The sequence below is a fragment of the Lissotriton helveticus genome, chromosome 12 (assembly GCF_964261635.1).
Source record: "Lissotriton helveticus chromosome 12, aLisHel1.1, whole genome shotgun sequence".
Taxonomy (NCBI): Eukaryota; Metazoa; Chordata; class Amphibia; order Caudata; family Salamandridae; genus Lissotriton; species Lissotriton helveticus.
Genome location: NC_136073.1, coordinates 532,244,524 through 532,266,415, shown reverse-complemented (window position 1 = coordinate 532,266,415; position 21,892 = coordinate 532,244,524). Strand labels below are relative to the sequence as shown.

The 21,892-nt window shown below is 53.0% G+C and overlaps 3 pseudogenes; all 3 read left to right on the top strand.

The window, feature by feature from the left end:
• The first annotated feature begins 3,979 nt into the window (after window positions 1-3,979).
• LOC144801207 (18S ribosomal RNA) lies at window positions 3,980-5,906 on the top strand (annotated as a pseudogene).
• Window positions 5,907-6,907: 1,001 nt separating this feature from the next.
• LOC144800388 (5.8S ribosomal RNA) lies at window positions 6,908-7,058 on the top strand (annotated as a pseudogene).
• Window positions 7,059-7,496: 438 nt separating this feature from the next.
• LOC144801299 (28S ribosomal RNA) lies at window positions 7,497-14,049 on the top strand (annotated as a pseudogene).
• The last annotated feature ends 7,843 nt before the right edge of the window (window positions 14,050-21,892 follow it).

The window sequence follows — 21,892 nt, the reverse complement described above, 5'->3', positions numbered from 1 at the left end:
CAGGCTGCAGCCCTACCAGGAAGGCTCAGCTTGGAGTGGCCTTTTGGTCCCAGCTATCTGGTTGCACCTTTCCCCTCGGCCATCTGGTCGCACGCAATGCTTTCTAATGGGGCGACCAGATGACCGGGCAGCCCTGGAAGTCCTGATGAGGGCTCATTTGCCTCCCCGATCCCAGCAAGGGCTCCAGGAGGTAGGGCGCATCCGCGCCTAGGGTCCCCTCGGTCTTGCGGTGCGCACAGTTTACCAGAAAGGGGGGTAGCGTTCCTCCGGATTACTAGGTACAAGGTACTCTGAAACCCCTCTCTGCCTAGCGGTCCTCAGCCGGCAGCTGGACGGGCCTGGATGCCTCTCCAGCCCCGTGCCTGGGCCTGCCGCGTGGCAGGCTGCTCTGGATGGTGTCCGGCGGGCCCGGGGAGCCTTCCCCTGGTGGGCTAGGTCCAGGGCCCGGGGAGGGTGGCCTCCCCACCCCAGACTCGGTCCATGGTCATTCTGCATGGCAGGGTGCCCAAACGAGGTTCCGCAGGCCCGAGGAGGCTTCCCCTTCGGCTCTAAGAGCCCCGGCTGGGTCCAGGGGCCCCAGCTCGGGTGCTCCGGCGCTCCGGACCTAGGCCCCATCCCCGGCCTGCTGCCTTGCCAAAGGTCCGGGACGGACTTCCATGGTGCCCAGGGAGCCTCCCTTTGCTCGGCTGGGTTCAGGGGCTCCCTGTGGCCCGGGGAGGGTGGCCTCTCCACCCTGGGCTCTGTCCTCTTCAGTCCCATTGTGTGGCAAGGTGCCCGGGATGATGTCTGGCAGGCCTGGTGGAGGTTTCCTCTGCGCCTCCGGGCCTGAGAGCCCCGGCTTGGTACAGGGGCCCGGGCCGGGTGCTTCGGCCTTGGGCCCCATCCCCCCAGCTTGCTGGCACACCAAAGGCCTGGGACGGGGTTCTGTCATGCCCGGGGAGCCTCCCCCTGCTTGGCTGGGTTCAGCAGCTCCCAGGGGCCCCGGGGAGGGTGGCCTCCCCACCCCAAGCTCCGTCCTTGGTCCTGCCGCGTTGCAGGGTGCCCGGGACGGGGTCCAGTGGGCTTGGGGAGGCTTCCCCTGCGCCTCTGGGGCTATGAGCCCTGGCTGGGTCCAGGGGTCTGCCAGGCCCCAGGTCGGGTGCTCCGGCCCTGGGCCACGTCCTCTGGCCTGCCGCTCTGCCAAAGGCCTGGGACAGGGTTCTGTTGTACTTGGGGAGCCTTCATTTGCGTGGCTGGGTTTAGGAGCTCCGGTCGGGACCCCAGAGGACCCAGGGGATGGTGGCCTCCCCACCACAAGCTCCGTCCTTGGTCCTGCCTCATGGCAGTGGCAGAGTGCCCGGGATGGGGTTCGGCAGGCCTGTGGAGGCTTCCCCTGCACCTTTGGGCCTGGGAGCCCTCGCTGCATCCAGGGGCCCGCAGGGCCCCGGGTCGGGTGCTCCAGCCCTGGACCCTGTCCCCCAGCCTGCTGCACTGCCAAAGCCCAGGACGTGGGTTCCGTTGTGCCCGGGAAGCCTCCCCTTGCTTGGCTGGGTACATGATGCTCGGGCCGGGGCCCTTGAGGGCCCCAGGGAGGGCGGCCTCCCCACCCCGGGTTCCATCCTTGGTCCTGCCGCGTGGCAGAATGCCCAGGATGGGGTACTAAGAGGCATCACCTTCGCCTGTGGGCCTGGGAGCCCCTGCTAGGTCCAGGGGCCCCTTCGGGCCCTTGTCAGGTGCTCCAGGCCTGGGCCCCATCCCCCGACCTGCTGCTCCACCAAGGGAGCAGGACAGGGGTCCATCAGTCCTGCGCAGGCCTCCCTTCTTGTCAAGGTGTCCGTGGGCCCCGGGTCGGAGGGCCTGTCGGGTCCCCCTCGCAGCCTCCATGGCTGGGGCCCAGCTGGATCCCTGGGCCTCTGGTCCCCCATGCCCCGGCACCTGCTCACTCTTTCGTTGCCCCTCCTGATTCATTCTGAGAAGTAGCATCTCGGCGTGTAGCGCATTGCACCGCTTGAGTATTTGGTTGCTTTACACCAAAGATCGCGTATCTACTCACTGAAATCTAACCTTACAATTTTGGACAGATTTATGCGATTGATTCCGAAGTTTATGCAGTAATATGGTTTAAATTCATAATTGAACATATCTGGTGATTCAAACTTAGCGGGGACACGCTGCTTGTCCCATGGACTCTAGGGTTGATGTCGCTCTCCACCTCCTAGGAGCCACCTGACCCGTTTTCTACACTGTGTCCTAATTGTAGAACCTTTTATTGGTGCCCTCCTATACACACCTTTGTCCCGATGAAGACCCCAGTGTAAGGTGTCTACCAACCTACGTTGTCTCTACGGGGTCGAAACGTCGACATTTCTTTTGCTTACAACTAGCCCTTGCATCAACAAAGATTTCTACTGTGTTCCAACAATAGGTCATAGTGATTTATAAATGTATACAGGAATTCATGGAGCTTTGGCTGTTAATTATTTAGTTCGATGGTATTTGCAAAATGATGTATGATTTCCATTCTTTTTTCCATGCTTTCACATGACCACGATCCTCACTCCAAATTCACCTCCCTCCCCTTTTTCTCTGTCCTTTAGGGCACTGTATGTTTATAATATGAGGATTAAAACATGATAAATGGTCTTGTTGTGGTAATGTGAGTTAATAACATTCCCCCATGATATAACTGTTGTAGATTCATCTTTTTAATTATATATTTTGTGAATTCATAAACCTTAGTTTGTCCTTAGTTACTGGGGCCTCTCTATAGCGTACCACTCTTTTGTTGGGGCACAGAGCAACGAGATGGCTTCCCTTTAGTGCTTGGCCATGTAAATGTAAATGTAAATGCACCTTTCCCCTTGGCCATCTGGTTGCACGCAATGCTTTCCTATGGCGTGACCAGATAGCCGGACTTTCCTGGAAGTCCCAATGAAGGCTTATTTGCCTCCCCGATCCCAGCAGGGCTCCAGGAGGTCGGGTACTTTCGCGCCGTGGGTCCCCTCTGTCACCTTGTGTGCAAGGACTACTAGAAGGGGCGTAATTTTCCTCCGGATTACTAGGGAAAGGGTCAATCAGACATCCGTGAGGTCCGGCGAATCTGAAACAGGGGAAGGCAGAACCTGGGCCCGCCCGCGGTACGCACCTGCCTCTCAGCCCCTTCCTGATGGTCCTTTTTCTCCGAGTTTGCTTAGTCAGACCTCTGTGAGGTCCGGCGATGCTTAGAAGGGGGAAGGCAGCACCCGGGCCCACCTGCCGGGGCCCCCAGGGGCCCGGGTACGCACCTGCCTCTCAGCCCCTTCCCGATGGTCCTTTTTCTCTGAGTCTGCTTGCCCTGGGAGCAGGCAGGGATGCTAGGCCAGCATACCCTCTGCGCGGGGTGGCCTTTCAAGGGGATGCCCCAGCGTACTCTGATCGATTGGGCACTCTTGGTCCGTTTAGGGATGGCCTGCTTGGCCTACCTCGGCTGTTGTATCAAGCACAGCGCTTCCACCCCGCATGGACCGTCCGACTTGAGGGCCTGCCACCTGGCTGGAGGCCCTTCACCATACCCAGCAGAGCGAAGGCTGAGCGGCCCCGGCAGCTCGTGCCCCCCAGTGGTCTGACCAGAGCGGAAGGGGTCAGGTGGTGCCAGGCACCTGGATGCTGCTGCCCAGCAGGTCCTAAGGCCCCGCGCGCCACGCCGTCACCCCTCTCTGCCTAGCACATTTCCACAGCAGCGCTGAACAACAGTTCCGATGGGTGCCGATGCTGCCGATGCTGCCAGGTTCCGGCACCCCTGCGTCTCGCTCAGGCTGTGCCTTTGCCCGCCTCTCCCTCCCGGGGGAGACAGCTGGACCTGCCGTTGCCCATGCGACCACACCTCTCCACACCCCTCCAGTGAGCCCTCCTGCCCAGGCGGGTGGGCTCTTTCCCCTGGAAGGCTCCCAAGAGGGAGGGGTGGGTGAAGGTTGCCAGTCAGGGAGATGGGCATGCAGCCCCCCCCCTCAGCAGGTGCGGCTACCTGGTTGATCCAGCCAGTAGCATATGCTTGTCTCTAAGATTAAGCCATGCATGTGTAGGTACCCACTGCCGGTACAGTGAAACTGCAAATAGCTCAATAAATCAGTTATGGTTCCTTTGATCGCCCCATGTGTTACTTGGATAACTGTGGTAATTCTAGAGCTAATACGTGTCGACGAGCGCTGACCTCCCGGGATTTGTGCATTTATCAGACCAAGACCAATCCAGGCTCGCCCAACTGCTTTGGTGACTTTAGATAACCTTGGGCCGATCGCATGTCCCAGTGACAGCGAAGATACATTCGGATGTCTGCCCTATCAAATTTAGATGGTACTTTCTGTGCCTACCATGGTGACCATGGGTAATGTGGAATCAGGGTTTGATTCCGGAGAGGGAGCCTGAGAAACGGCTACCACATCCAATGAAAGCAGCAGGCGCGCAAATTACCCTCTCCTGACTCGGGGGAGGTAGTGCTGAAAAATAACAATACAGGACTCTTTCAAGGCCCTGTAATTGGAATGTGTACACTTTAAATCCTTTAACGAGGATCCAGCAGTGGCTATAATTCCAGCTCCAATAGCGTATAATAAAGTTGCTGCAGTTAAAATGCTCATAGTTGGATCTTGGGATCGAACTGACAGTCCGCCGTGAGGCGAGCTACCGCCTGTCCCAGCCCCTGCCTCTCGGTGCCCCCTTGATGCTCTTGACTGATTGTCCTGGGGGTCGGAAGCGTTTACTTTGGAAAAAATTTGAGTGTTCAAAGCAGGCCAGTCGCCTGAATACTTCAGCTAGGAATAATGGAATATTTTGTTGGTTTTCGGAACTGGGGCCATGATTAAGAGGGATGGCCCGGAGCATTCGTATTGTGCCGCTAGAGGTGAAATTCTTGGACTGGCGCAAGAGGAACCAAAGCAAAAGAATTTGCCAAGAATGTTTTCATTATCAAGAATGAAAGTCGGTGCTTCAAAGATGATCAGATACCGTCGTAGTTCTGACCATAAACGATGTCGACTAGCGATCCGGCGGCGTTATTCCCATGACACGCCGAGCAGCCTCTGGGAAACCAAAGTCTTTGGGTTCCGGGGGAGTATGGTTGCAAAGCTGAAACTTAACCGCATGCGTGCGGGCGGAATTCCACTCGTACGCTGAGATTTTCAAAAGCGCACTTTACGTGACGAGCTGGGCTCGTCATGAGCGTGCGAGGAGGCTACGCCATGACGAGCCCAGCTCGTCATCAGCGTCGAAGGGGTTAAAGGAATTGACGGAAGGGCACCACCAGGAGTGGATGGAGTCTGTGGCTTAATTTGACTCAACACGGGAAACCTCACCCTGCACGGACACGGAAAGGATTGACAGATTGATAGCTCTTTCTCGATTCTGTGGTTGGTGGTGCATGGCCATTCTTAGTTGGTGGAGCGATTTTCTGGTTAATTCCGATAACGAACGAGACTCCTCCATGCTAACTAGTTACGCAACACCCAGCGGTCGGCGTCCAACTTCTTAGAGGGACAAGTGGCAATCAGCCACACAAGATCAAGCAATAACAGGTCTGTGATGCCCTTGGATGTCCGGCGCCGCACGGGCGCTCCACTGAATGGATCAGCGTGTGTCTGCCCTTTGCCAACAGGTGCGGGTAACCCGCTGAACCCCGTTCGTGATAGGGATTGGGGATTGCAATTATTTCCCATGAACGAGTAATTCCCAGTAAGTGTGGGTCATAAGCTCACGTTGATAAAGTCCCTGTCCTTTGTACACACCTCCCGTTGCTACTAACGATTGGATGGTTTAGTGAGGTCCTCAGATCAGCTCCGCCGGGGTCGACAACGGCCCTGGCGGAGCGCCGAGAAGACGATCAAACTTGACTATCTAGAGGAAGTAAAAGTCATAACAAGGTTTCCATAGGTGAACCTGCGGAAGGATCATTAACGGCAGAGCGGCCCGAGTGACTGACGGCGCCAGCCCGAAGCCCTCGGCTGCCTCCTGCAAGCATGCACCATTGGCACAGGGCCCAGCCCTGCCCTTGCATGCCCCGGCCGGCGGAGTTATCCGCGGCTGCATTGGGTGCCCGAGTGAGGCCAGGGCATTTGGAGGGCTTCGTCCACTGGGAGGACCCAACCGACATGGAAGGGACCGGGAAAGGGGGCGCCCCCTGTCCCACTCTGGGAGGGTCATAGCGGTAGACCCTCCCGAGATGGAACCCAAGCTCACCCGGCATGACCCCTATGGTGGGGGAAACCGAATGGCAGTGCATCATCGGGCTGGTAAAACCCCCCCTTGGAAGGCCCTGCAGCCGGGTGGGCATCTTGGGGGCCATGTCCCGGCTCCACTGGTATCCTGGCAACCAAAGAGTGGCCCTTCTTGTGAGGCAGGTTGGATCTCGAAGAGAAGGGGCCGAGGGCCTGTGAGGGGACTCGGCTCCTCTCGATGGAAGGCATGCAGAAAGGGGAGCTGCCTGGCTCTTCCCTTCCGGCACCTCTGACCAGGGATAGGGTTGGGTGAGCTGAACAAAGCCAGCCCGCCCTCATGGCTTGGGCCGCCCAGTGACGGACAGCTGATATGCAGGTGGAGTGACCCTCCCTCATTGCCAGGTACCCGGTTCGACCTTGTCCCGTGCAGCCAGGCTGAGGGGTTTAAAGACTCGTGTGGTCCCTCCCAGTTACTCCGGGAGGGACTAGTGGCTGTGGGGTTGCCTGCTCCTGTTGCTCCGGGAGCCCCCTCCCACACCTGCGGTTGGGTGGGGTGTCTCCCGGGCCTAGCCCCTGGTAACATTTATTTTCTCCCAACGGTACAGTCTGACTCCCAGAGGGGAAACCTTGAACGGGGCGTCTTGACAATCTTGCCAGGCAGGTGACGGAAGGACGGCGTCACCTTCCTCCCGCCTCTCCTGCGCCCGCAGGTGGGTGAACGTTTTCAAAAAGTTGCCTGTGACCCTTGGCGGTGGATCACTCCGCTCGTGCATTGAAGAAGGCAGCTAACTGCGAGCATTAGTGTGAATTGCAGGACACATTGATCATCGACACTTCAAACGCACCTTGGGGCCACGGGTTCTTCCCGGGGCCACGCCTGTTTGAGGTTTGCTCGATCGTCAATCGCCCAGGGGTTTCCCCGGGATGCAGCTGGGGCCGTCGCAGGGTTAACTTCGCTTCCGTTCGTCCCCCCACAAGGTCAGACCCCCAATCGCCTGTGGCAGGGTCCCTTGCCGGGTCCTGGCATGGAGGTATGCCGCCGGAGAAGGGGTTTGGTGACCGTTCTGCCCCGGGCCCGTCCCTGGGTGCCTGGCTGTGTGTCGCGCGTGGCTGTCTGTGGTGTCCCACCGGCTGCACGCACCACAGGCACCCACCACCACGGCCGGCTTCCCGTGGAGGGCGAAACCCCTCCAGATCCGATCCGGGGAAAGAGGGCATGCGCTACCGGGACCCCGGGTCCCTGCTCCGGCAGGGGCCTGGCCTTCCACGGCAACCCCCTTGACACTCCAGCGTTATTCTTCCGAGTACGACCACAGATCAGACGATGCAACCCGTTGAATTTAAGCATATTACTAAGCGGAGAAAAAAAACTAACCAGGATTCCCCCAGTAACGGCGAGTGAAGAGCCCAGCGCCGAATCCCCCCCGGCATCACTGAGGGGCCCAAGTCCTTCTGATTGAGGCTCACCCCACGGACGTTGTTAGGCCGGTAGCGGTCCCCGGCGCACCAGGATTGGGTCTTCTCAGAGTCAGGTTGCTTGGGAATGCAGCCCAAAGCGGGTGCTAAACTCCATCTAAGGCTAAACACGGGTGCAAGACCGATAGCCAACAAGTACCGTAAGGGAAAGTTGAAAAGAACTCTGAAGGGAGAGTTCAAGAGGGCGTGAAACGGTTGAGAGGTAAATGGGTAGGGTCCATGCTGTCCGCCCGGAGGATTCAACACGGCGCGAAGGTTGGTGACCCATGAGTTCCGTATCCCCTCCACGGGACTAGTGCCCGGGTCCTACCCGCCCCCCGAAGGGTGTATTTCCTCCGCTGTGGTGCACAGCAACTGTCTCTGGGTCGGCTGGGAAGGCTTCGGTGTGGCAGGTGACAGCCGAGGGAGATTCACCCGCCTCCGCGCCCTCCCCCTGGCACCCGTTTCCAGCTGCCCCTCGGTGCATGCCGGGGTGGTTGAAGGTGGGAAGGGGGAAGGGGGCCCCTGCTCCTGGCGCGACTGTCGACTGGGGCGGACTGTTCTCAGTGCGCCCATCTGCGTTGCACCACTGGGCGGGGAGTCCTACGTCGATGCCAGGGTATCTGCGGCAATGTCGGTTACCCACCCAACCCGTCTTGAAACACAGACCAAGGAGTCTAACACATGCGCGAGTCAGAGGGCCAAGGCTAAACCCTGTGGCGCAATGAAGGTGAGGGCCTGCACACGCCGGCTGAGGTGGGATCCTGCTGCACTTCCAGCGGCGGGCGCACCACCGGCCCGTCTCACCTGCTCCATGAGGGAGGTGCAGCATGAGCGTGCGTGATAGGACCCAAAAGAACTATGCCTGGGCAGGGCGAAGCCAGAGGAAACTGGTGGCGGTCCGTAGCGTTCCTGACGTGCAAATCGGTCTTCGAAAGACTAATCAAACCATCTAGTAGCTGGTTCCCTCCGAAGTTCTCCTCAGGATAGCTGCCACTCGGAACCCCCAGTTTTATCTGGTAAAGATTAGAGATCTTGGGGCCAAAATGATCTCAACCTATTCTCAAACTTTAAATGGGTAAGAAGCCCGGCTCGCTGGCGTGGAATGCGATTGCCTAGTGGGCCACTTTTGGTAAGCAGAACTGGCGCTGTGGGATGTACCGAACGCTGGGTTAAGGAGGATGATGCCAACGCTCATCAGACCCCAGAAAAGGTGTTGGTTGATATAGACAGCAGGAAGTGGCCATGGAAGTCGGAATCCGCTAAGGAATGTGTAACAACTCACCTACCAAATCAACTAGCCCTGAAAATGCATGGCACGGGAGCGTCTGACCCATAGGAGGACCATTGCCAGTGCTTAGAGCCGCGTGGGCTAAGCCACGACGAGTAGGAAGACCGCTGCCATGCGCACGGAAGCCCGGGGCAAGGGCCCAGTTGGAGCCGCCGCCGGTGCAGATCTTGGTGGTAGTAGCAAATATTCATATGAGAACTTTGAAGGCCGAAGTGGAGAAGGGTTCCATGTGAACAGCAGTTCAAAATGGGTCAGAGATGGGCGAGCGCCGTTCGGAAGGGACGGGCGATGGCCTCCATTGCCCTCGGCCGATCAAAAGGGAGTTGGGTTCAGATCCCCGAATCCAGAGTGGTGGAGATGGGGTGCCCTTGCGGCGTCCAGTGCGGTAACACAAACGATCCCGGACAAGCCGGCGGGAACCCCGTGGAGAGTTCTATTTTTGTTGTGAAGGGCAGGGCGCCCTGGAATGAGTTTGCCCCGAGAGAGGGGCCCGAGCCTTGAAAAGCATTGCGGTTCCGGCGGTGTCTGGTGAGTTCTTGCTGGTCCTTGAAAATCCAGGGGAGATGGTGTAAATCTCGCACCGGGCCGTACCCATATCTGCAGCAGGTCTCCTAGGTGAACAGGCTCTGGCCTGTTGGAACAATGTAGGTAAGGGAAGTCTGCAAGTCAGATCCATAACTTATAAGGATTGGCTCTAAGGGCTGGGTCGGTCGGGCTGGGGCGTGAAGCAGAGCTGGGCGCACGCCGCGGCTGGACGAGGCACCTCCCTCCGGGGCGGCGGCGTCTCTGGATGTGAGCCGGACCCTTCCTGTGGATCGCCCCAGCTGTGGTGGTCGGCTCTCCCCGGCCCCCTCCCCGGGGGCCCGCGGCCGGCGTTCTGCCTCGGCAGGCGCCTAGCCGCTGACTTAAAACTAGTGCGGACCAGGGGAATCCGACTGTTTAATTAAAACAAAGCATTGCGTAGGCCCGAGGCGGGTGTTGACGCAATGTGATTTCTGCCCAGTGCTCTGAATGTCAAAGTGAAGAAATGTATTGAAGCGCGGGTAAACGTCGGGAGTAACTATGACTCTCTACTACCAGAATTGGAAAAAGTATATGAAAAAAAGAGGAATATTGGTGCGCTGATGGTTCCACATTTTGACAATAAAAACAGAAAACAAATTACAGAAAAAAGAAGAGATAAAAGCAAAACATCTGCAAAAGATGTACTGCAAGCATCAAATGTTTCTGAAAATGACTCTTGCGATGAACCAGAGATTACAGTGGAAGTAACAACAGAATAGCACAGAGACTTTATCAATCGCAAACGTGCGCAAAAAATCAAGAACTTTGATGAGCTGGAAGATAGAATCACAGAAATCGAGAAGTACACCCAAAACGTAGAGCAACATGATGCTGCTATGGATCTGATGGATAAGGTAGTGACTTATATCTCAGAAAACACCACTGATATAAGTCCTGCACCAGCAAGTGTACTACCAAATGAACCAGCAAGTGAACTCAATAATGAGACTACGAACTCTGCTCAAGATGAGCACCAGAATGCCTCAGTAGAGCACAAGATTACAAAAAAAGACAAGAAAAACGGAAGGCTTAATCAGACGCACAAATAAATGATGCCAAAGCAAATGGCAGCTATAAAGAATACCAGTGCAATGTTTAAAAAAGACAAAAATAAAATTTCCAGGATTATCACTGATGGGGCAGTAGATGCCACTTGCCAAACCAGTGCTGATTAAATTTTTCAATACTACAAAAACATAATTGAGAAAGAGAACAAGAAAAACCCTAAATTCATGCCGATTTATCAGATACCAGAAGATTACGAAATTAGAAATGTATGTAAAGAAATTACACTACTCGAAATAACTTATACCTACGAGGACTCCAATTTAAAGAAAGCAGTGGGGCCTGATAAGATTGGTCTGAATGACTTGTATAAAGTGCACAGCAGGCAACCAAGACTGCTCCCTGAATTTTATCGTCTTGGTTGTGGATGAGAAGAGTACAAGAAAGTATCAAAAAGAACCGATCAATTTTGATACCCAAAAATGTACCGATTAGTGAACTTAAAAAAAAAACAGTAACTGGCGTCCAATTACCATCGGTACTGCATTCTTGAAGTTATTCACAAAAATACTAACTCAAAGACTCTAATTTTTTGTCGAATTGAATACGAGACAAAAAGGCTTCATGAAGGTGAGCGGTTGTCTCGAGAATCTGACTCTCCTGAAAAATATCATGAAAGGGGCACAAAAAAACAGTCACTCATTAGCAGTAGTGTTCATAAATATTTCAAAAGCCTTCGACCCTGTCCGCCATGGTCACACCATACAGAGTCTCGCAAGGCACAGAGTTCCATTATACATCAGAAACATTATAAAAGACTTGTACACTGACTCAACAACATTTTTCAATGAAAAGAACAACAAAGCAACTCCTGAAATAACAATGAAATCTGGGGTTAAACAAGGTGACTCTTTATCCCCACTACTATTTAACATTGCCATGAATCCTCTGATCTGTGATCTTCAGAAAAACGGTAAGGGCTTCATATTTGGATCAGATGGTCTTATTGAGCAAATCACTGCTCTCACCTTTGCCGATGACATCGCAATACACAGCAGCACATGGGAAGGAATGAGTACAAATCTGAAAATCATTAAAAAGTTCAGTAAAACAACAGGATTAAAACTTAATGTGAAAAAGAGACATGGATTTTTTTATCAGTCACCATAAAGATAACATCCTGATTAACAACTGTAAACCATGGCAGTTTGAAAAACAAAATATTGAAAACATTCATCCAGGAGAAAGTGAGAGATTCCTCAGATTGAACTTTGATCCACACACTGGCCATACAAGCAACAACAAAATTAATGAGTTTCTTGTTAATTGGGCTCAAAAACTTGATAATCTACCAAAAGCCCACGCAGAAAATAGAAATTTTGTGTCAGTACTTGGTCCCTAAACTATCATTCAAATAGGAAATGACAGGAACAGAAGCAAAAACTTTAAATGTTATGGATCAAACAATAAAAAAGTATGTCAAACATTTTCTACACCTTCCTGCATACACATGTGATGGTCTCCTATATTCGAAAAGATCATTTGGGGGCCTCAGTATACCAAAACTATATACACAAATTGGTCTCAATAAAGTCAATAGTTTATTGTATCTCAGGGCAGCTCCAGATCTGTACATGGCTCATTCATTCATGTATGCAGGAGAAGATACGAATGAAACAATTGATAACATCTTCAAAACGCACAAATTCAACATTTTGGACAGAAGGTTTCTGAGCTATGATTTGAATTTGTTAGCAACATATGATTGGAGAAAAGAAGAATTTGAGAAATGCGCAAATCTCCCTGTCCAAGGTGATGGTATAAAATACTTAGCAATCCAACCACAAACTTCTGGATCAGCAAACATAACAAAATGAAAGAAAACCAGTACATAGCTGCGCTGATGTTAGGAGCAAATGTTTTATATACTAGAGAAACCATCACTAGGGGAAGAAATTGTGCATTTGCTACATGTAGGTATTGTAATGATGTTTGCGAAACAATTTCTCATATTTCAGGTGCATGTCCTAAAACTAAGGACATTAGGATAAAAAGACATAACAAAATTCTGGAATTGCTCATTGATAGAGCAAAAAGGTGTTGTTGGATGGCATATAGAGAACCTCATGTTAAGAATAATCAAGGAGAACTACGAAAACCAGATGTAGTGTTTACCGAAAATGGTACAGCTGTAGTGATTGATGTTTCAATTCGTAATGAAAACTCTCAGAATTCCCTTTAATTAGCGTTTGAGAATAAAGTGAAATACTATCAGGATCTGTCACAGCAAATTAAAGATCTCACAAAATGCAACACTGTAAAATTTCATGGCTTTATCGTTGGATGTCGTGGTATTTGGCCTCAATGTAATGATGTTGTTCTGGCTGATTTAGATCTGATTTGGGTCTGGAAATGTCGTATCCATTCAAGAAAAATGTTTGCCTGACTACTTTAATGGACACTCTTAAAATGTGCCAAGTATTCATGCTTAAACTGAGATGTACACTTTCTTACAGCACACGTCACCCTTATAAAGCATATTATTTTAACATATAGGTTTATAGTTGACACAAGATTTAGTATAGATGTGAATTTTATAGATGTGAATTTCTAGAATTTTATAGATGTGCTTTTTCTAGTTAGATGTGTAACTTGTAGATGTGTATTTTTTTATAAATGTGTGCTTATAACAATTTAGATATAGTTCTGTACATCATACTTGTTGAAATATCTTGAAAAATGAATAGGTCTCAAATAATCGCTCACACATTGATTATTGATGTCCTGCTAATCATATTTTAATTTCTCAGAACTGTTCGTAGACAATTTAAAATTGTTGGAATAGTACTGCTGGGTGTACTATCTCTGGCCTATACGTGATCCCAGTTCCAGTGAGGACAGCGTTCAGTGTGGCTGTACTCCGGAGCGAAAGAATGTTGTATTGAGGGAAGCAAAACCGAATTGACGCTGAGGGGCAGCATAATAACCCAGAATGAGCCACCGCGAGGTAGTACAGAAATAGCCATATGCCTCATCATCTAATTAGTGACGCACATGACTGGATGAACGAGATTCCCACTGTCCCTACCTACTATCTAGCAAAACCACAGCCAAGGTAACAGGCTTGGCGGAATCAGTGGGTAAAGAAGATCTGTTGAGCTTGACTCTTGTTTGGCACTGTGAAGAGACATGAGAGGTGTAGGATAAGTGGGAGGCCCTCGGGCCGCCGGTGAAGCTTGCTCTCGATGGTGACCCGCTCCGGGGACAGTGGCAGGTGGGGCGTTTGATTGGGGTGGTACACCTGCCAAACGATAACGCATGTGTCCTAAGGTGAGCTCAGGGAGGACAGAAACCTCCCGTGGAGCAGAAGGGCAAAAGCTTGCTTGATCTCGATTTTCAGTTTCAGTACAGACCATGAAAGCGGGGCCTCACGATCCTTCTGACTTTTTGGGTTTCAAATGTAATGGATTTGGCAGACCCAATATACCCTTGTAGGCTTGGGCAATGAAATGTGATCAAGTAGAGAATTGTCTACAAGGGATTTCACTTAATTCAAAAATTGATTGCAATTCAAAGGTAACTAGGGAGTCAGTGCTAAATCATCAGACTCAACGGTGTCCTATAGAACAACCCAAATACAATATGTGTAATTCACAAAGCACAAAGAAAAGAAAAACAAAGCACACGGAAAATCCTAGTCAAAAGGAGAAATTTATCTGAGAAAACATAGAAAAGGGCACCCTCCCAGGCAATCTGGGCTTTGGATCGTCCCGGGCCATCTGGTCACCTGGCTGGGTGACCAGATGGCCCTGCGGGCTGGGTGACCAGATGGCCCTGCGGGCTGGCAGCCAGGCACACTCCAACTTTTTTCCTTCCCCAAACTTCTGTAAGCTCTCATTACGTGGGGGCTTAATAGTCAAGAAAAATGGGCTCCCCGGGCAGGCCTTCTGGGAGAGGACGTGGTCTGGGCTTAACCCTCCTTTGTTCCTGCCGAGGTTCCGGGTGCTGGGGACAGGGGGTCCACCAGGGCCCCTGGGAGGCTCTCCCTGGTCTGGCTAGGGTTCGGAAGCTGGGCCGGGGCCTGGGGCTTGAGCTCCGTCCTGCAAGCCAGACGAGGTTCTGTGCGTTCATCGGGGCCAAGAGAGGCTCAGAAGCAGGGACCGGAGCCAAGGCTTGAGCTCTGTCTGGAAGGCCATGGGGTGCTGGACCCTCCCTGTCCTGCAAGGCGGCCTGAGAGTCCAGGCATTTATCTGGGCCAAGGGGGGCTCTCCCCAGCCTGGCTAGGTTTTGGAAGCAGGGACGGGGCCGTGGGGCTTGAGCTCTGTCCGGCAGGCCATGGGGGTGCTGGAGCCTCCCCATCCTGCAAGCCAGCCGAGGGTCTAGGCGTTCATTGGGTCCAAGGGAGGCTCTCCCTGGCCTAGCTAGGGTTCGGAAGAAGGGACCGGACCCTGGGCTTGAGCTCTGTCCGGCAGGCCATGGGGGTGCTGGAGCCTCCCTGATCTGCAAGCCAGCCTGAGAGTCCAGGCATTCATCTGGGCCAAGGGGGGCCCTCTCCAGCCTGGTTAGGGTTCGGAAGCAGGGACCGGGCCCAGGTCCAGGGCTTGGGCTCTGTCCGGCAGGCCGTGGGGGTGCCGGAGCCCCCTGTCCTGCAAGCCAGCCGAGGGTTTGTGCGCTGGGGACGGTGGGTCCATTGGGGCCTGGGGAGGCTCTCCGTGTCCTGGCTAGAGTTCGGGAGCTGGGACCGGGCCCAAGGCTCATGCTCCATTCCAGGGTGCATGAGCCCCCGGTCCTGCGAGCCAGCCGAGGGTCCAGGTGCTGGGGAAGGGGGTCCACCGAGGCCCAGGGAGGCTCTCCCCGGCCTGGCTAGGGTTTGGAAGCTGGGACCGGGCCGAAGGCTCTTGCTCCGTCTGGCAGGCCCTGGGGTGTGGAAGCCCCCGTCCTGCAAGCCAGCCGAGGGTCCGGGCGCTGGAGACTGTGGTCCATCAGGGCCTGGGGAGGCTCTCCCTGGCCTGGCTAGGAATCGGAAGCTGGGACTGGGCCTGGGTCTTGAGCTCTGTCCGGCAGGCCAGTCGATCATACTCCCTCCCAGGGTCCCAGGGTGCGGGAGCCCCCTGTCCTGCAAGCCAGCCGAGGGTCCAGGCGCTGGGGAAGGGGGTTCACTGGGGCCCGGGGAGGCTCTCCCCGGCCTGGATAGGGTTTGGAAGCTGGGACCGGGCCGGGGGCTCTTGCTCCGTCTGGCAGGCCCTGGGGTGTGGAAGTCTCCGTCCTGCAAGCCAGCCGAGGGTCCGGGCGCTGGGGACGGTGGTCCATCGGGGCTTGGGGAGGCTCTCCCTGGCCTGGCTAGGAATCGGAAGCTGGGACTGGGCCTGGGTCTTGAGCTCTGTCCGGCGGGCCAGTCGATCATACTCCCTCCCAGGGTCCCAGGGTGCGGGAGCCCTCTGTCCTGCAAGCCAGCTGAGGGTCCAGGCACTGGGGAAGGGGGTTCACTGGGGCCCGGGGAGGCTCTCCCCGGCCTGGCTGGAGTTCGGAAGCTGGGACCGGGCCCGGGGCTCGTGCTCTGTCCCCGGGAGCACGAGCCCCCTGTCCTGCAAGCCAGCCAAGGGTCCAGGCGCTGGGGAATGGGGTCCACCAGGGCCTGGGGAGCCTCTCCCCGGCCTGGCTAGGGTTTGGAAGCTGGGACGGGGCCGAAGGCTCTTGCTCCGTCTGGCAGGCCCTGGGGTGTGGAAGCCCCCGTCCTGCAAGCCAGCCGAGGGTCCGGGCGCTGGAGACTGTGGTCCATCAGGGCCTGGGGAGGCTCTCCCTGGCCTGGCTAGGAATCGGAAGCTGGGACTGGGCCTGGGTCTTGAGCTCTGTCCGGCAGGCCAGTCGATCATACTCCCTCCCAGGGTCCCAGGGTGCGGGAGCCCCCTGTCCTGCAAGCCAGCCGAGGGTCCAGGCGCTGGGGAAGGGGGTTCACTGGGGCCCGGGGAGGCTCTCCCCGGCCTGGATAGGGTTTGTAAGCTGGGACCGGGCCGGGGGCTCTTGCTCCGTCTGGCAGGCCCTGGGGTGTGGAAGTCTCCGTCCTGCAAGCCAGCCGAGGGTCCGGGCGCTGGGGACGGTGGTCCATCGGGGCTTGGGGAGGCTCTCCCTGGCCTGGCTAGGAATCGGAAGCTGGGACTGGGCCTGGGTCTTGAGCTCTGTCCGGCGGGCCAGTCGATCATACTCCCTCCCAGGGTCCCAGGGTGCAGGAGCCCTCTGTCCTGCAAGCCAGCTGAGGGTCCAGGCGCTGGGGAAGGGGGTTCACTGGGGCCCGGGGAGGCTCTCCCCGGCCTGGCTGGAGTTCGGAAGCTGGGACCGGGCCCGGGGCTCGTGCTCTGTCCCCGGGAGCACGAGCCCCCTGTCCTGCAAGCCAGCCAAGGGTCCAGGCGCTGGGGAATGGGGTCCACCAGGGCCTGGGGAGCCTCTCCCCGGACTGGCTAGGGTTCGGAAGCTGGGACTGGGCTCGGGACTCGTGCTCCGTCCCACGGTGCGTAAGCCCCCTGTCCTGCAAGCCAGCCAAGGGTCCAGGCGCTGGGGAATGGGGTCCACCAGGGCCTGGGGAGCCTCTCCCCGGACTGGCTAGGGTTCGGAAGCTGGGACTGGGCTCGGGACTCGTGCTCCGTCCCACGGTGCGTGAGCCCCCTGTCCTGCAAGCCAGCCAAGGGTCCAGGAGCTGGGGAAGGGGGTCCACCAGGCAGTGAAGTAATTGTGCTCATTTTGCCCTGACGTCATCGCAGGGTTTCAACAGCTATGACTATATTGCAGTGTGGTGAGTTGTTATGGCTTTGTGCCCTCTGCGGTGGGTCAGTAGGCATTACGGTACAACATTTGGGGGAGGATCTGACTGGCGCCCTGGGGAGCACAGCACTTGTGTACATGCACTATATGCCACGAACTGGCTCGGACATATCCCGAATCTCTCTTTCATAGTTGGAATTGTCCAGAGCTTACCCAGATCGTGTGTCTCACGCCTGTGGGAATTCAGCCTGCGTCCAAAATCAACAGTGGTTGTTGCAGTCTCTCTAAATGTCAGTACCACACACAGAGGAGTTGGCAACTCTGTGTAGTCTTTTCAGACCCCAATTTAATGGCGTGGGCGTGAAAAGCCATTTGAGGATCTGTCTGCATCCCAAATCATGTGTCACTGTCTTCCCTTGAGGTCCCCTCCTGTCTCCAAGACAGCTCATGGGCCACTGGAGCTGTGCTGCTGCATACTACCACTCATAGTAAGGGGCACCTAGGCTGCCTTCGACTAGCGGGAGCTGCATCTTATGGAACACCACTCTTTCTGCTTTCCTCCCCAGATGAGGTCCTGGGACATTGTATGTAGCTCTACAAATAAGGATCCCATAAGTACCACTGGGATCCCTGAGGACAAATAAGGCAACCATGGGGAATCAACATTTTGGATATGGCCTCTGGACCTACCGGGGACAATAGGAGGTGCAAGAAGGTTATGGAGTGTTTCGTCATTGCCATACCTGTCCCAGATTTTCCCTAACTAGGTAGTCTTCATCACGACACCGTCATCCCTAAAGATCTAAACGTGCCAACTTCCCAGGTCGGCCTGGTGAGAGGGAAGACGTCCCCTTACGGGTGTCAGAATTTTGAGTGGGAATAGATCAGACTAGGCCCAGTTACCCCTGAGCCCGAGTGTGCACCAAATTGGTCCAGCTCGCCCATTCACATAGCTAGTAAGAGGGGTAATGCTGTCATTATGCAGTCTTTGGAAAGCTGCAATAAAATTATTAGTGTTAAACGATTTATTATAATTTTTCATAATATTTAAGTGAATACGACTCTAATTGTGGACATGCAAATTAACTTTTTTAGTTAAAAAAAAAGTTAATGTATACTGCATTTTTTTGATAATTCACATCTATTTTAAAATTCTTGAGTTAACCACCGGACACGCTATGTTGGGTATAAAAAGAATGAAGGCATATTTCATAAAGTTAATTTTATCGCCCATCAATAACAGAGGACTTGAGGTCATTGGGTATTCAAACCACAACAACTGAAGTAACCATATGGAAATCTATCAGACTAATTGTAAAGCAAATAAGTATTGGTTTGGAATTTCACTCCCTGGGAGCATATCTCTGCAAAATCCGTGCAGAAGTAATAAGACACCCCACTCAGTCAAATCCGAACACAATCCTTATAGATCTAACGTTCCTCGACATGTCTGAAGATCAATAAATATGGACAAGGGTCGATGACAACCAGCTGGAGGAGACGAGGACAGCGGGTGTCAGGCGATGGAAGTCAGGCAGTCAGCATGGTGGAAAAAAACAGAAACGCGGTCTAAAACTGCTAAAATCATATTTTAAATTAGACAAACTGCCAAGTGAATAGTAGAATGTCACCAAATTGTGACTTTGCTGCAGTTGTCCCATGAGTCAATTTGTTAATGCAAATAAGAAGGAGAAGCGACGTCCAACTGGCATGCAACATTGCAAGTGGCCTAAACGCATGATGTATGAATGGAAAACGCACGCACGTTTTAATATTCTTATTGCGCATTGCAAATGCCAAAAAGGGAAAATTGGCGTTAGGGCAATATCTAACCAATGTGCAGAACGAGTACTTTAACGTTTTCGTTAGTAAAAAAAAAAGTACAGAAATGGAACTTGATGCGTGTTTTAATATAAATATAAAAACAAAAAAGCGCGTGAATTCTTTTTTTTTTTTTTAAAAAGGAAGGCGTTAAAAAACCATTACATTTGCAGCATAAAACAGAAAAAAACAATCTGCCAAGGGCACTGAAAATGCATACATTACACACCAAATGGCAATCAAGGAAATAAGTGGCATGCACTAAACACACAAGAACGAAATGCAACAAGAGCAGGCGCCGAAGGACCATGCCAGGGCTAGAAGGTGTGGCGTCAAGAACGATGGGTAAAGTGGTAAGTGTATCACAGGTGCGTGCAACTTTGTCTCCCAGCGCACAATCCCCACCCACCGTGCCTCTCGCTCTTGTGATAGCAGAACAATTCGGAAGCATGTGACACTATAGCTTCAGAGGTGACAGACAGCGATACATTTAAAGAGTATTCACCTTCCACAGTGCACACTTTTTACACATGAATCAGAAAGTGTACCATAGCAATAACTTAAGATGAAAGAAGACCCACATAAAGAACCCCCACTTCTCATGACACTAATGGTTAGACGCCCAGTGGGTACTGTTTTGAAACACTCTCATGCTACTCAAGTTCAAAGTTAACATACTCGGCATCAGCCCAGCTTCATTGTAAAAAAGAGTATGGACAGTAAGTGCAGGCCACTGGCGTTCCGGTAAGCCAGAAAAAAGTGGGGGTGAGGGAGTGAAAATTCAAGACAGAATGTTTACCTGGAACATTGCCTAAGAAACACACCTTAGGAAGTGTGGTCTATTTAAATAGCACTGTGGCCTAATATATCAGACAAGAATCCTGCCTCTGATGTATTTCTAAATAGAACCTGCATTTAAACAGAGTGTATTAGAATAATGTTCTCCATTTCCCATCCTTAATGAGTGTCCGTAATTGGTTATGTGGGTTTATAGTGGGATATATTGAAGAACTGGGGAATACGTCTCCGGCTCTCATCTTCTTATGTCTGTATCGACAAGAATTGAACCCTCTGTTTTTTTCTTACACTTGTTTTTCACTTTCTCGCTCACCTTCATTCCTGTCTCGCGCACCTCGAATTTACCTTTGCCCTCCCATCTCTATCTGTCTCATTCTCACCTCCTCTTCAAGCACAGTTCTCTTTGGGCGTCTACCTCTGATGTGCATGTCCCTATTTCCTAGCCTCTCACCTCCATCTACCAATCTCCTGTTTGTTTTTCACTCTCTCACCTCCATCTACCACTCTCTTGTTTGTTTTTCACTATACACCTTTCAGTTCTGGGGAGAAGATTGCTTTAATGACTAAGTTGCAGACTTAAGAACAAGGAGATATGGATCATAGTCCAGGGTTACCAATTGAACTACATTGAATGATGCTGAGTGTCAGAACCCCATCCAGAGGGCCAAAGGGCATGCAGGAGCTACTGCGCCCAAACAAAGGGCAATGGCCTCGTACTTCTGATGTCCAGGGGGCCGTCATACTATGGATCCTGACCAAATGGATCAAGTACCCCTTCTGCACGCGACTCTCAGTGGTAGCTGTGGACGAGCAGTCAAAAGCTCCCTCGGGGGGATATGTGTGGATACAGGTAAGTGAACATGACTTATAACTCAGAGTGCACACAGTACTGTCAATAAATCAATGTCCAGGCAAATACTCCTTTTAAAGTGAAAAATAAGTATTTCATTCCTAACTCTACACATAAAAAGGTACAGCAGCATTCATAAGCATTAACACAATCACCTTGAGGTCCGGTCTCTAGTGTTTTTCAGGCAAATCCCTGTCCCACCCTTTTCTTTGAAATGTGCTTGGGGTTATTCCCCATTTAATGGTGGCCGCATTCAGGGAATGCTCACTAGTAGGCCATTCTTAAGAATTCCCCTTTGAATCTTGTCTTTGAATTAATCAACACTGTATTTGGTGCTGCAGCACCATCATCAACAAATCTTCCGGGGCCCCACATTGCATCGGGTGGCCTGAGTGCAGACACTTGCAAGTTCTGATCCTGCTCAGAGAAGTTGGGCTGCCCGGCAGGCACAGTCTCCCTCTCCTGAGAGGTCCTGCTGATTCTTCTCAATGATCAGAGAAGCTTCCAGTTGCAAAAGACACAGTAAGTCAATTTCTCCCCAGTAGGTGTTGTGGGGGAAAAACTTGATTCGGAGCCCAGCACGGGTGCAACGTCCTCCCCAGCGGTGTACTGGTCCTCGGGGGGTAAGTCAGGGCAGATCTTGTTGTGCGGGCTAGACCCGCTGGTCATAGACTCACTCTTGTCCCAATCGATGCCCCAAAATGTTGGCATTTTAGTACCTCCGGAAACAATGTAGACTCCCATGGCGCTATCCTCCACACCATGGTGCCCCGTCTGGCATACAAGGTTACCACAACTAGTCTGTACTGGCTCCATGCATAGTGCTTGATGAATGGCTCAGTCTATGGTGGCTCTCTGCTGGCATACAGGGGTCTCCAAAACACTCCTTAACATGGATAGTGGCCCACACGGTGCACAGCCAAATCCTCACACCGCTCCCTACTGTACCTTGCACCCTCCAATGCTCTCCTCTTCCTCACAGGGTGCACAGATCCTGGCAAGCAGGCAAGCTCTGGTGTCCTACCCTCTAGAGCAGGTGGACTTGGTTTTCCTGGGTGGTGGCCTCTCACCCAGCATGTAGACTAGCAGGCCTTAGACCCATATTCCTGATCACAGGGAGAAGTTTTGCTGAGCTTTTGATACATACATTTGTCCTCCTCTTCTTCCCTCTTGATAGGCTGTCTG